The following is an 11,914-nucleotide window of genomic DNA, read 5'->3' as shown; positions in this document are numbered from 1 at the left end:
CCATGTTTGAATGTGTCTTGGTTGTCGAAAATGGCAAAAATTAGCATTCTGTCCAAATGCCAGTAGTCTGGGTGAACCAGGCGTCGCCGGGGCGAGGCCGGGCGTGCAAAAACCCGATTTGGCGGAAAAAAAAAATTCCAGGATTTTCGCCTGGGCGAACAAGGTGTCGCCGGGGCGAGCAAAAACTCGATTGGGCAAAAGAAAAAAAATTCCATAACTTAAGGAGTTTCTAGAAGTCTCTCGCTTGGGCGATAATACCTTCGCCTGGGCGAGGAAATCTTCAGTCTATTTGAGATTTAAAGACGAATTGTCGCTTGGGCGATAATACCTTCGCCTGTGCGAGGAAAGCTTCAGTCTATTTGAGATTTAAAGGCGAATTGTCGTGGCTTGGTCTGGGACCGTCCAGGGTGATTCAGCGATGGTCGTAGTGGTAGGGACGTTACCCTTTGAGTTATGATGTTGTGAACCATGTGATGAACCCGGGTAGGGTGTTGTGATATAAAGGTTGTGGAATGAGATCATGGCTTAGATGTGAAGCATGACTCCACAAAGGTATGAAAGTATTGTTTGTGTTTATGCCTTGTTGGGCAAGTATCCGACTTGAGGTCGTGAACTAGGGGGGTACCCTAGTAAGGATACATGATATCACTGAACAACGATCGACCGACCGTAAGAGGCTTGGTCATGTGACCGTCCAGGATTGTCCGGTGATGAGTTGTAGTGATTGAGATGTTACCTTGAGCATGTACGGTTGACGTACTATCGGGTCCCACGAGAAGCATTCCTTGTCGGGAGATGGCTTAAGGATGGGCCGATCATGTGTTTGATTAATACATTTGCATTTGATTCTGATTAAGAATGCATTGCATTGTGACCATGAAGTAGTGGAGAGGAAATGACGGGACGTCTTCGAGCACCGTGAAGTAAGCAGGGACGGCACTGATTGGACGGTGATTCGCCAACATTGTCTTGAGGGAGAGTCTGGGTGAGACGAGTCCCTTGTATTCCTGGGGAGGTACCCTGTTGGATCGGACAGTTCTCACAGGCCAAACTAGGCAATCTCTGACAACCCCTGGATTGCATTCGAGATCGATGAGAGGGATGCCCTGAAAGCGTTTGTACGACCTAGGTCCGGGTAGGACTGTTCCTGAGGGAACCGATTGATCTATTTTTAATTCCTTGCGAGGATATGTTATTTCGGGTGGTACAAAACGGCTTGGTACGGGACCTGTACTCTCGATTATTTCTGATTAGGATGTTGGATGGATATTGGTGTAAGGTGGATGATCATGACATATCATGCATACATTATCATTGTGGAAGTAAATTCCCACATGTGAGTTACAAGTATGGTGTATTCCTATGTTTATGTATGTGATGTGATTATGAGTATAATGTTGATTATATTATTTGATATATTGGTAATGTTGAAATAAATGGTAAGTTATGAATTTCTTCATGATGTTGTTGATAAATGATGAATTATATGTTTAAATATATTTTATGTCCAAGTGTAATATTCTGAGTAAGTTCACGTCGTCAATGAATTTTTGTTCATTAGATGTCTTACTCTCTCTATTTCTCTTCTTTTCTATTGCTTGCTTTTCGGACGTGTGCTCGTAAGGTAGACTGCTTTGCTCGGATTTGGAGCTACCCGTCCGTGATGTTCCAGGAGGGGGCATGAGGAATTGAGGAAGAGGCAGTACCCTAGCTTTGGAGTTAGCTACTAGGAGTTGCTTATCATTTTGTGACTTTTGAAACACTGAAGGCTTCAGTTGTTCATGTTTTTCTTTAGTGTCTTTTGGCGATGATTAATATTTTCGCCCATTCTTTTTGGATTTTGTATATGTTAGTGGCGATTTAGTTTCCGTTTTTGTTGACTTAGTTTGTAGGAACTAAAGATGACTTAACCGTTTATATGCATTGTGTTATTCAGGAAATTGTGAATCAGGTTAAGTTATCATTCGATAACGATAAGTTGATTTTCCGCATTTGAGTTACTTAAATTGATATCTTGGAAAAGGAAGGTTTTAAAAGGAAACAATTTTATACAATCTCTTTATTCAAAAAAAAAAATTTACCCATTTTTTTCGCAATGTTTTTTGAGAAGTATTTTTCGGGGCGTTAAATTCTCAATGGTGAAAATGAAAATATTGAATGCAATGGAAAGTAGCATTAAATGGAAAATAAAAAATTCCTAGTTGTGTACCCAAATAGAAAAGTAAATAAAAAATGTTATTACATATGCAACAATTAATTGAACATATAATCAGCGAAGAGTCTTATGTAAAAATTTAAACAATAAATAAAATCTTTAAATTGGAACAATAATAATTTAAATCAATAATGTTTTAATTCAAAAATGACAATTAAATCACTAAATATTTTAATTTCTTACCTTTGGGAACTGGAAAATTGGTAAAAAAAAACGTTTTACATATGAAAATAACTAATTAACTAAATGTTAATCACTTTATAATCTATATATTTGGATGACTAATAGATAAAATAAAATTTATGTTGTCCATTGTTAATATTGTTTTTTAAGATATGTTACCTATTGTTACTATTTAATATTGCAATACTAACATGTCAATATTATAATCAAATCTAAACTCTAAAAAATATATACATAATGAGCATTACTTAAATTAAGGAATCAAAAATAATTAAAACAAATATAAATCAAATATGTGTTACAATACATACAACTTTATATATCTTATGATTGTTTTTAATATAATGAATGTAGAAGAATCAATTTCATTATCACAATTAAATCAAATCAAAGACATGACTTTATTTTAAGAAAAAAATGTTGATTTTTTTAATAAGGGTCAATGATATTATACATTTATATCTATAATGAGCCGTGTCTAAACTTAAGGAATCAAAAATAACTTTGATTGAAATTGTATTAGTAATTGAATTAGTCATTTTCCTAAGATTATTATTCTATTTTTTGTGGTTGATTTTACCTGCAGGAAAGAGATAGAAAAAGACATTGTTATACTTTATATTGTTCTGTATGAAGATGAAGGGTATGAGACATTATAATGTATTGAGCAACACATCATAATCATATTAATTTAGAAATCAACAATAAATTTATAACTCATTATTATTTGACTATAAAATAAGATTAATTTAAAAAAATGTATTATTATTATTTGACTCTAAAATAACTACAAACAAATAAAATTCAGAAATTGTTACTATTGTTACTACTCTTAATAACTACTAACAAATATAAATAATAAAAAATTATTATTATTCTTTTTAATTATATTTCTTATTGTTATTATTTGAATACTACAATAGTAACATTGCAATATTAGAATCAAATCTAAATTATAAACAAAATATGTTAATAATGAGTTCTAACTTTAAGGAATACATATTTGTTATGATTTATAAATATTTTATATTTCCTATTATATATTTAAACAATAAATGGTAATAAATTTATATTTATAATGAACATGATATAAAGTTTAGGAATCGGAAATAATGATTGTAATTTTATATTATATATCGTTATATAATGATTGTACTTTAATATTATATAATATAACTACTGCATATTAATGTTTCTTAATGTAATGGCTGCATTGTAATACTCTGTGTATGAAAGAAGTTAATTTGCTAAACATTTTATTGATTTTATATTAAATAAATTTTAAAAAATGTACCTGAGCAATAAATGTTTAATAATGTAGTGAAAATAATAATTAAATAAATTTTAAAATAACATACATGAACAATAAATGTTTCATAAAGTAATGAAAATATTAATCAAGGAAATATTGATTATACATTTATATATATAATGAGCAATATCTAATTTCATTGATTATACATTTTCCGGCTCCTATGTTTATCATCTTTCACAGTGTATATCCAAGCATAACCAAAAGACATAATGACTCATAAGCATATTTACCAAATTTCATTGTTGTTGTATAATACTATCAATCATGAATTTCGAAGTTACATCAGGTATGTCATTCCCAACTTTTATCTCTTACTTATTTTTTCCTTCTTATTTCGACAATAACCATAATAAGTAATTATATTATAATAATTATATATTATAATTACTATTTTAATAACTATATGTCATATATTATAATTACTATATGTTATAATTACTTTTTTAATAAAAATCAATTCACAAAAATAATGTTTTACCACAATTTGAAGGTATAATGTAGTGTTGGACATGATGATTCTACTTCACTTTCTTAAAATTAATGAGCAACTAACTCCATCTTTCTTAAAATTAATGAGCAACTAACTACATCTTTCTAAAAAAACCTTAAAAAAGTAAAAAAAAATGAAATCTTACTAAGCTCCCACTCCTTAATATGTGATATGATATGGGATATTAGAGTTGTACTTCACTAGTTTAAGTGGGGATGATATATTAAGATTAAATTAATTTTTAAAAATAAAACAAACATAATAAACAAACCATTTTCTTCGAAATATGTAACAAAAAATAAAAATATTTTTCTCTTTTTAATAAATAAAATAATCAAACAATTTTCAAAGTATAAATTAGTTCATACAATTACTAAGGATAGCGTCTAGTATGAGCACACAAAATGCTAATAAATTCCACGGTCTATAACCAACTTATGAGCCCAAATTTCTAATTTAAAGACTACTGCAATCTAAAAGTGGGCAAAAATAGGGTTTTATATGTTTTGACCGCAAAAACATCGTAACGACTCCAAAATTGTCATGTAAACAAATATTCTACCAAAAATTGGGGCGCAAATGGAGAAATTGAAATTCAATTTCCGTTGGACCAAGTAATAAATTCTCCCCATTTATTATTCTCTTAATGGTACTAATCCTATAAAATAACAAATATTTGAACAATAAGATAGCATAAAATGTTTTATAATTTCTTACTAATAACATTTTAATATAAGTCACAACATTCAAATATTATTTATAATATCATTGATTTTTAAATAAAATATAGTTTTTTAGTTGATCTCATACTGTCTATCTATCTTTAGTTATCCCCAACAAGTCTTAAAATAATAATATCAGTGCACTATTGCTTTGTTTGACCAAGCAATAAGATCTCTCCGGCTATTACTCTGTTAATAATATTAATCCTACAAAATAACAATTATTTGAATACTAATATAAGCTTAAATATTTTATTGTTTGTTAGTAATAATATTTTAATATAAGTTACATTATTTTGATATTGTTTACCATATAATCGACTTTTATATGAAATACGATATAATGGTGTTAAATTGATAAACAAATGCAATTATAAAAAATGGCATTTTTTAATCGACATGATAAAAGACATTAAATAGTCAAATTAAAAGTAAATTAAATAGTATCATCAAAATTCAGCTATCATATTCATATATTAACTAAATTTAATTATCACATATTAAATTTAAAACACGTCTTAAAATCAATCACTTATAAAATAACACAAAACATTGATCTATATTCCTTCTAATTATTGGTAATTATTAATTCAAATCAAATAAAACATGTGACCATTTATGCTCAATTAGAATTTTGGGATTTTTACGGTTAAAACATAGAATTCTTTTCTCTTTTAATTAGGATAATATGATCTTTAGATATGAGCTTAGAAGGTATTAGCTCTTGCACGTACATATTAAAACAATACTCTCCTTAATTACATGAACTTTTAAACCATTAAAAAATAATTAATAAAAAAATTAATTGTTAAAATAAGATATCTTATTTTTTATATTTGTGTCTCACGAGAATTTATCTTACTCCTACGTATCCATATGTGCAATACGGAAGTCAAGACTATGTAGTTGTGGTTTTAAAATAGTTAATTACTTGATTTGTTTGATTGAAATAAGACTATTTAAAATATAATGATTTCATTTTAATGGAATTAATAGCATAGATATAGTTTGGTCGTCCACCTTATTCTCACATTAAGCAAAAAGTTAGAGACGACTCAAAAATTTCGTTAGTTAAAATATTTTAAAGGAAAAGTTTTATAGTTGATATTTATAAGAGTAAATTACACTGATATTCTATAATTTTTAGTAAAATTACACAAACTTTGTCTCCATAATATGTCATATTTTGTTACTTAATTAAACTAATCATTATTTTTTATTTAAAATATCACACTTATTTATCATGTAAGAACTAAGGATAATCATTGTAATGTATGTATACAATTTCAGAAGTTTTTGTAGGTGTAAAAAATGGAGAGATGTATTGTGTAAAGAAAATGGAAATAAAAATAGTGTGAAACTAATCATGTTGTTGATTGTCGAAGTAGAAGTTGCTTTTTTGCTCTTTCATAGTTAATTCATTTTATTATGATTCAATGAAGAAGTGAAACTATTCATTTCACTATCATCAAGTGAAGAAACCAAAGCTGGCGCCTTGAGACCTACGTGTTTCTCATACTTCTTTTTATAATGTTACAAATCCAATTAAATGACTTTGTAACATCATTTTTATAGGGTTGGAAAAACTTAACAAAAGCTCTGCTAGGGCATGCTCCAAGTTTATGGGACTTTGACCTCCAGCTTTCTGGGAAGCTATTTTTTCGACTAATCATGGAAACTTTTGTTCCTTGGAGTTTCCTATCTGAAGCTAATACATCTCCAAAAACTCTTCCATCTTCTCCTCTCAAGAAATCCTTTACATAAGTCCTCCAAAAGTCATGTGACATTGCCATCTCTCAACTGCCTCAACCCTGCATCAAAGGAGATGCAATTGCCATAAAAATCCCAGAGGAAGACTATCAAGCGGGATTGCAAAGGTGCAAAAATCACCTTCATGGGAGGCTCATCTTAGCAAAGGGGGACAATCCTTTGAAGTATGCAGATCTGAAAGGAAAACTCCATAAGATGTGGGAGATGATAGGCCCATGGAGCATGGTGTCTATGGGCAAGGGTTATTATGACTTCTCCTTCTCCTCGGTGGAAGATATGAGAAGCATCTGCACAGTGGGGGCATGGTCACCGAAGCCAGGTTTCCTTAGGATGTCCCTATGGACACCAGACTTCAACCCAAGCCATCAAAGGCAATCCCACTCTCAATGTTGGGTTAAAATATTCGGGCTTCCACAGGAATATTGGAGCCCGAGGATCTTATTTTCCATTGCAGGTGGATTAGGCACTCCCATATCATTGGATGAGGCAACCTCCAAGAGATCATTTGGGCATTATGCTCGAGTGTTGGTGGAGATAAACATTAGAGAGGACTTACATGATCAAGGTCTGGTGGAGAGAGAGAGATTTGTATTCTTTGTTGGGATTGAGTATGAAAATGTCCCGCCATATTGCACTGGTTGCAATAATATTGGTTACCTGCATAGCAATTGTCGTAGATTGACTGAAAAGAAGGTGGAAGAGGGTGTTCCTAGGAAGAAAGCAGAGGAATCAGGCCCTAAAACAAGGATAAATAAAGAGGAGGTTCCTAATATCAGGAAAATTGATGACTTAGTTATCAATTTGGAGTTTGACAATAGAGAAGAGGCAAGTTTGGAGGGGATAGAAAGAGTAGAAAATACTCCTGAAAAGGATGCAGAGCAAGAGCCTCCAGATAACGCAAATTTGGAGGATTCATATGATCCCTCAATGCCACAAAACATTGAAGACAATTTCATAGTGCTTGACACACATGAATTGGAATATCAAAATGTAGCCAAGGATATGCAGATAGTTGGCAGGCTTTGGGCAGATGACAACATGGAGGAGGAAGAGGAAGAGGAACAATTTACTCCTATTCTATCAAAATCTCAAAAGAAAAAGCTAAGAAAGAAAGGGATCACTGAGAGAACTCACTATACTCGTAGGGGTGGACATTCTAACACTGTCCAATGATAGTCCTCTATTGGAATTGTAGAGGTCTTGGCAACCTCAACACAAGGTTGGTTCTAAAAAACCTTTGCTTGACTCATAAACCGGATTTCTTGTTTATTGCTGAGCCTATGATATCTAAAGAGGCCATTTAGGATTCCTACTGGAATGATATTTGGATGAATCTTTTTGTGACCAATAATATAGGGAACAATTTGCCTAATCTTTGGGGATTATGCAGCCATGATCACTCACCTACTGTTTTGCACAACTCTGCTCAGCACATCATATATCAGTCTCAATAGAAGACAAAAGATGTTATATTTGTGTGGTGTATGCTCATACTAATTATGTTCAGAGAAGAAGCCTAGGGTATGATTTGAATGCCCAGATGATTGCTAATGATGGTCCCTGGACTTGCATAGTAGACTTTAATGTAGTGCTTGGTGCTAATGAGGCCAGAGGCCCTCGAGTTCCTCATGCCCTGCCCTCAAATGAGTTTAAAACCTTCACGGATTGCTCTAATTTGATCCATCTCATCACAAGAGGTAATCTATTCACTTAGTCTAATAGGAGATCAAGAGCTGCTTTAACTGAAAAAAGGTTGGATAGAAGTTTGTGTAATGAGGAATGGCTCAGTGCTTGGAGTCAAACTTCTTGTTGTACTTTGCCTAGAATCTCCTCGGATCATCATCCTATTCTACTCACTTCTAATTCTTCTATAAGGAGAGCATCTCCATTTCAGTTTCATAAAATGTGGACTAAGCGTGAGGATTGTAAGAGGGTGGTGGAGAATATCTGGAACATGTCTTGCTATGGTTGCCCTATGTATATTCTATCTCAAAAGCTTAAGACTCTTAAGAAAGAGCTAAAGCATTGGAACATAAATGTTTTTGGTAACATACATCTTAATGTCAAAAATGCTATGGCTGAATTGGAGCTCATTCAGAATTCCAGAGCTCTCATGCCTAGCCAGGATTTGAGGGATGAGGAAAATTTGGCTCAACACAACCTTTTGCTTGCTCTTGAAGTTGAGGAATCTTTTTGGAAAGAAAAAGCTAGGATAAATTGGCAAACTAATGGGGATAAAAACACTGCCTTTTTTCATAGAGTCGCAAAAATAAGGCAAGCCACTAAGTCTATGACCATGCTACAGGATGGGAATAGATTGCTAATTGATCAGGAAGAGATATGAAATCATGTTCTAGACTACTTTCAAAATCTTTTTGCTTCTGAAAATTCAACCAGATAGAATTCTCTCATCCAGGAGGTGATTCCTAATCTGGTTTCTCATAAGGAAAATGCAATGCTAACCATGATGCCTTCTACTGAGGAGATCAAAAATGCAGTGTTTGATATGAATGGTGATGGGGCACCAGAGCCAAATGGTTTTGGGGGAGTGTTTTTCCAAACCTTCTAGGATATAGTTGGCCAGGATGTTTGCCTCTCAATTTCCCAATTTTTCTCTCAGGGGTGGATTCTTCCAAATATGAATGCTAACTTGTGAACACTCAATTTTGTCCTACCTTTTGCCTTTATCTTTGCAAAAATAAAACATCATTTCTGAATTAATTTTAGGTAGGAGTCATATGCCTGTGATATCCAAGAATCCACTACATCATCTTGTTTTTTAAACAGATTTACAAATATTTGTCATAATCAATACAAATACCAATTGTAATCATTGAAAGAAAACCAATCTGAAAAAGATGTATCCTAAGCTCCTCAAGATCAAGCTTTAATGTTAGAAAGTACAAACTATTTACTTACAATATGAAAATTACATGAACCAGACACCGGTTTTTGCCTTCAAAACGAAAAAAAGAAAAGAAAAGAAAAGAATATACCAAAAAGTCCTTTAAAGATATTACAACAATAAAGGAGAAAAGTTTGTATATGACAAAATAAATATAGTCATGCGCATCAAACTCAGGATGTGTGACTATTCAAAGTCTTGGTCTTTCATCTGGGACAACAAGTCCACTTCATGCACACGTGGCAAGAAGACAAAAAATAATATGTGCTATGGCACTGAGAGGAACAAATGCAGTCCTTGGATGCCAGAAGAGTATTAGTAAGGACTCATCAAGGAGGGTTTCTTCTTTGTGGAAGAATTCTGAGGTGAAGCTCCAGAAGCTCCTCTTGTCAAACCTAAAACCAAAACAAAATATCACCTTTTGTTATTATCAACACAACATGGCAAAAAGGAGAACATACATATTTATCAATAAGGAGCAAACAGTGATGGAAAGAGATGATCAACACACAAAGAGAAGGAACCGAAAAGGAAGATTGCATCTAAAGATTAGGAGAGGCATATATACTTGCAGATACCATATTAATCCCATTCAGGCAGTTAGAAATAATACAAAGCATTGTATTCATCATGTTTTCATGAACAGCAGATAATGCATACTTACATATCAAGCGTATCAGAATGGTGTCGAGAAGTACCTTTTTGCTGCTATAACAAGGTTTGTTAAGATTGATCATGTTTCAAGTCTAGGCCATTTGTATAACGGGTGAAAGCTATGCTGAAAAATATATTCCTGCAAATAGAATAGTATATACAGAATGAGAAAGTGCATACTTCTAAGAAAGTGAACTTGGTTGGGTTGGTTACTAGTGATGGGTAAAGGACCCTATGATACAAGTAGCCACTTATGCTGCAAATGCTTACTATATAAGGCTGATTAATGAGAGGCAGAGAGTCAGATAGAAGTTACAAAGTAATGCATAAGCTATAACAGTCAGCCAGAATTCATCACATATTCCCTTGATTTATCACACATTATTTTCGGACAGTTATGAAATTAAGGAGCATATGATATAATCAGACAGATTCTTTTGAAACAGTTGCCAGAGTGCCATAATTAGCATAAATCAACATTCATGGGCAGTTAAAGTATTGCAATTAGAAAGCAAGAATCATGGAATTTCAAAAAAACAAAAAAGACAGTTTCAGCTAGTAATTCAGAAAGGTTTTGTATTAACCCTTACTTAACTATAAATAGGGAGTCACACATCAAAGAAGAGATTATTGCTACACACATACATTCAGCAAAAGAAAGGAAAAGAGAAAGAATACAAAAAAGAGAGAAAAAAGAGGAGGGGAGAGTAATATAAGGAGAACATTGCTACACACAGACACTCGGTAAAAACAGAGAGAAAGAGAGCATACTTTGCGACAGAAATCAGAGAGAGAGAGCAGTTAGAAAAAGGCATAGAAAAAGGCAGAAATAATCAGGGCACATATTCATATCATATAAACAGAGAGCAATTCCTATCCATACACATAACACATCAGAGAATACGCTACACATTAAGGCGGGCAGAAATCATACAACGTGTGCATCACGTAAGTCCAGGCACAGGTAGACACGGATACAACACCATAAAAAACCAGAAGGAGACTTAGTAAGAAGTCACAGAAGAGAGATAGAGTTATATTTCACAGGGCATATACTCAGGTAAGCATTCAAACCGTAAAAATGTGTTTCATGTGCATATCTTGCTGTATGTAGCTTATGCATTAAACATATAGGAATAACCCATAAGCTGTTCTAATCGGTCACATAAACACATACACGTATAATAAACTGGAATGTAAAAAAGGGGTATGGATGGAATTGATTTTAATCTATATGTTTCCATAAGCTAAGGATTAGGCAAGAATTCAATAGTAAAAAGATTATTCCTTTATCATTACTAATCTGGAACACTAACGAAACTCATACAATCGGTAAGGCTTTATGAGAAATAAGGAGAAAGTTTACCTCTCCTCTGTTCGGTTGCGAATAATCACCAATGGAAGATGCCTCAGTTTGGTCGATACAGCGTATATCTCCGATATTCTCTAGCCGACTTTGGGTCAATGACTCGGGATTAACATTCTGTAAAGAACAATCGAAATTGTATGCGTTCATGGAAGAAGAAGAAAACCGATAATCAACTTAAGGCAATGAATTGACAAAAATTAGTGAAGCAGTAGTTACCCGATTCGGAGTCAGCCATTAGTGGCTCTATCATCGTTACACCAAACAAACCATAACTCACCATCCTTTGTACCC

At 32.9% G+C, this 11,914-nt stretch overlaps 1 long non-coding RNA gene across 1 annotated transcript; it reads right to left on the bottom strand.

Annotated features, from left to right (window-relative positions):
• Positions 1-9,634: 9,634 nt before the first annotated feature.
• On the bottom strand, positions 9,635-11,914 carry LOC109341377. The gene is made up of 4 exons (XR_002106945.1): positions 11,840-11,914; positions 11,621-11,737; positions 10,299-10,393; positions 9,635-9,995 (listed from the first exon to the last, which is right to left on the bottom strand). It is a non-coding gene; the product is annotated as an uncharacterized LOC109341377 (long non-coding RNA).

The sequence above is a fragment of the Lupinus angustifolius genome, unplaced genomic scaffold, assembly GCF_001865875.1.
Source record: "Lupinus angustifolius cultivar Tanjil unplaced genomic scaffold, LupAngTanjil_v1.0 Scaffold_446, whole genome shotgun sequence".
NCBI lineage: Eukaryota > Viridiplantae > Streptophyta > Magnoliopsida > Fabales > Fabaceae > Lupinus > Lupinus angustifolius.
The sequence above is the reverse complement of the archived record's forward strand: the minus strand, read 5'-3'. Positions and strand labels throughout refer to the sequence as shown.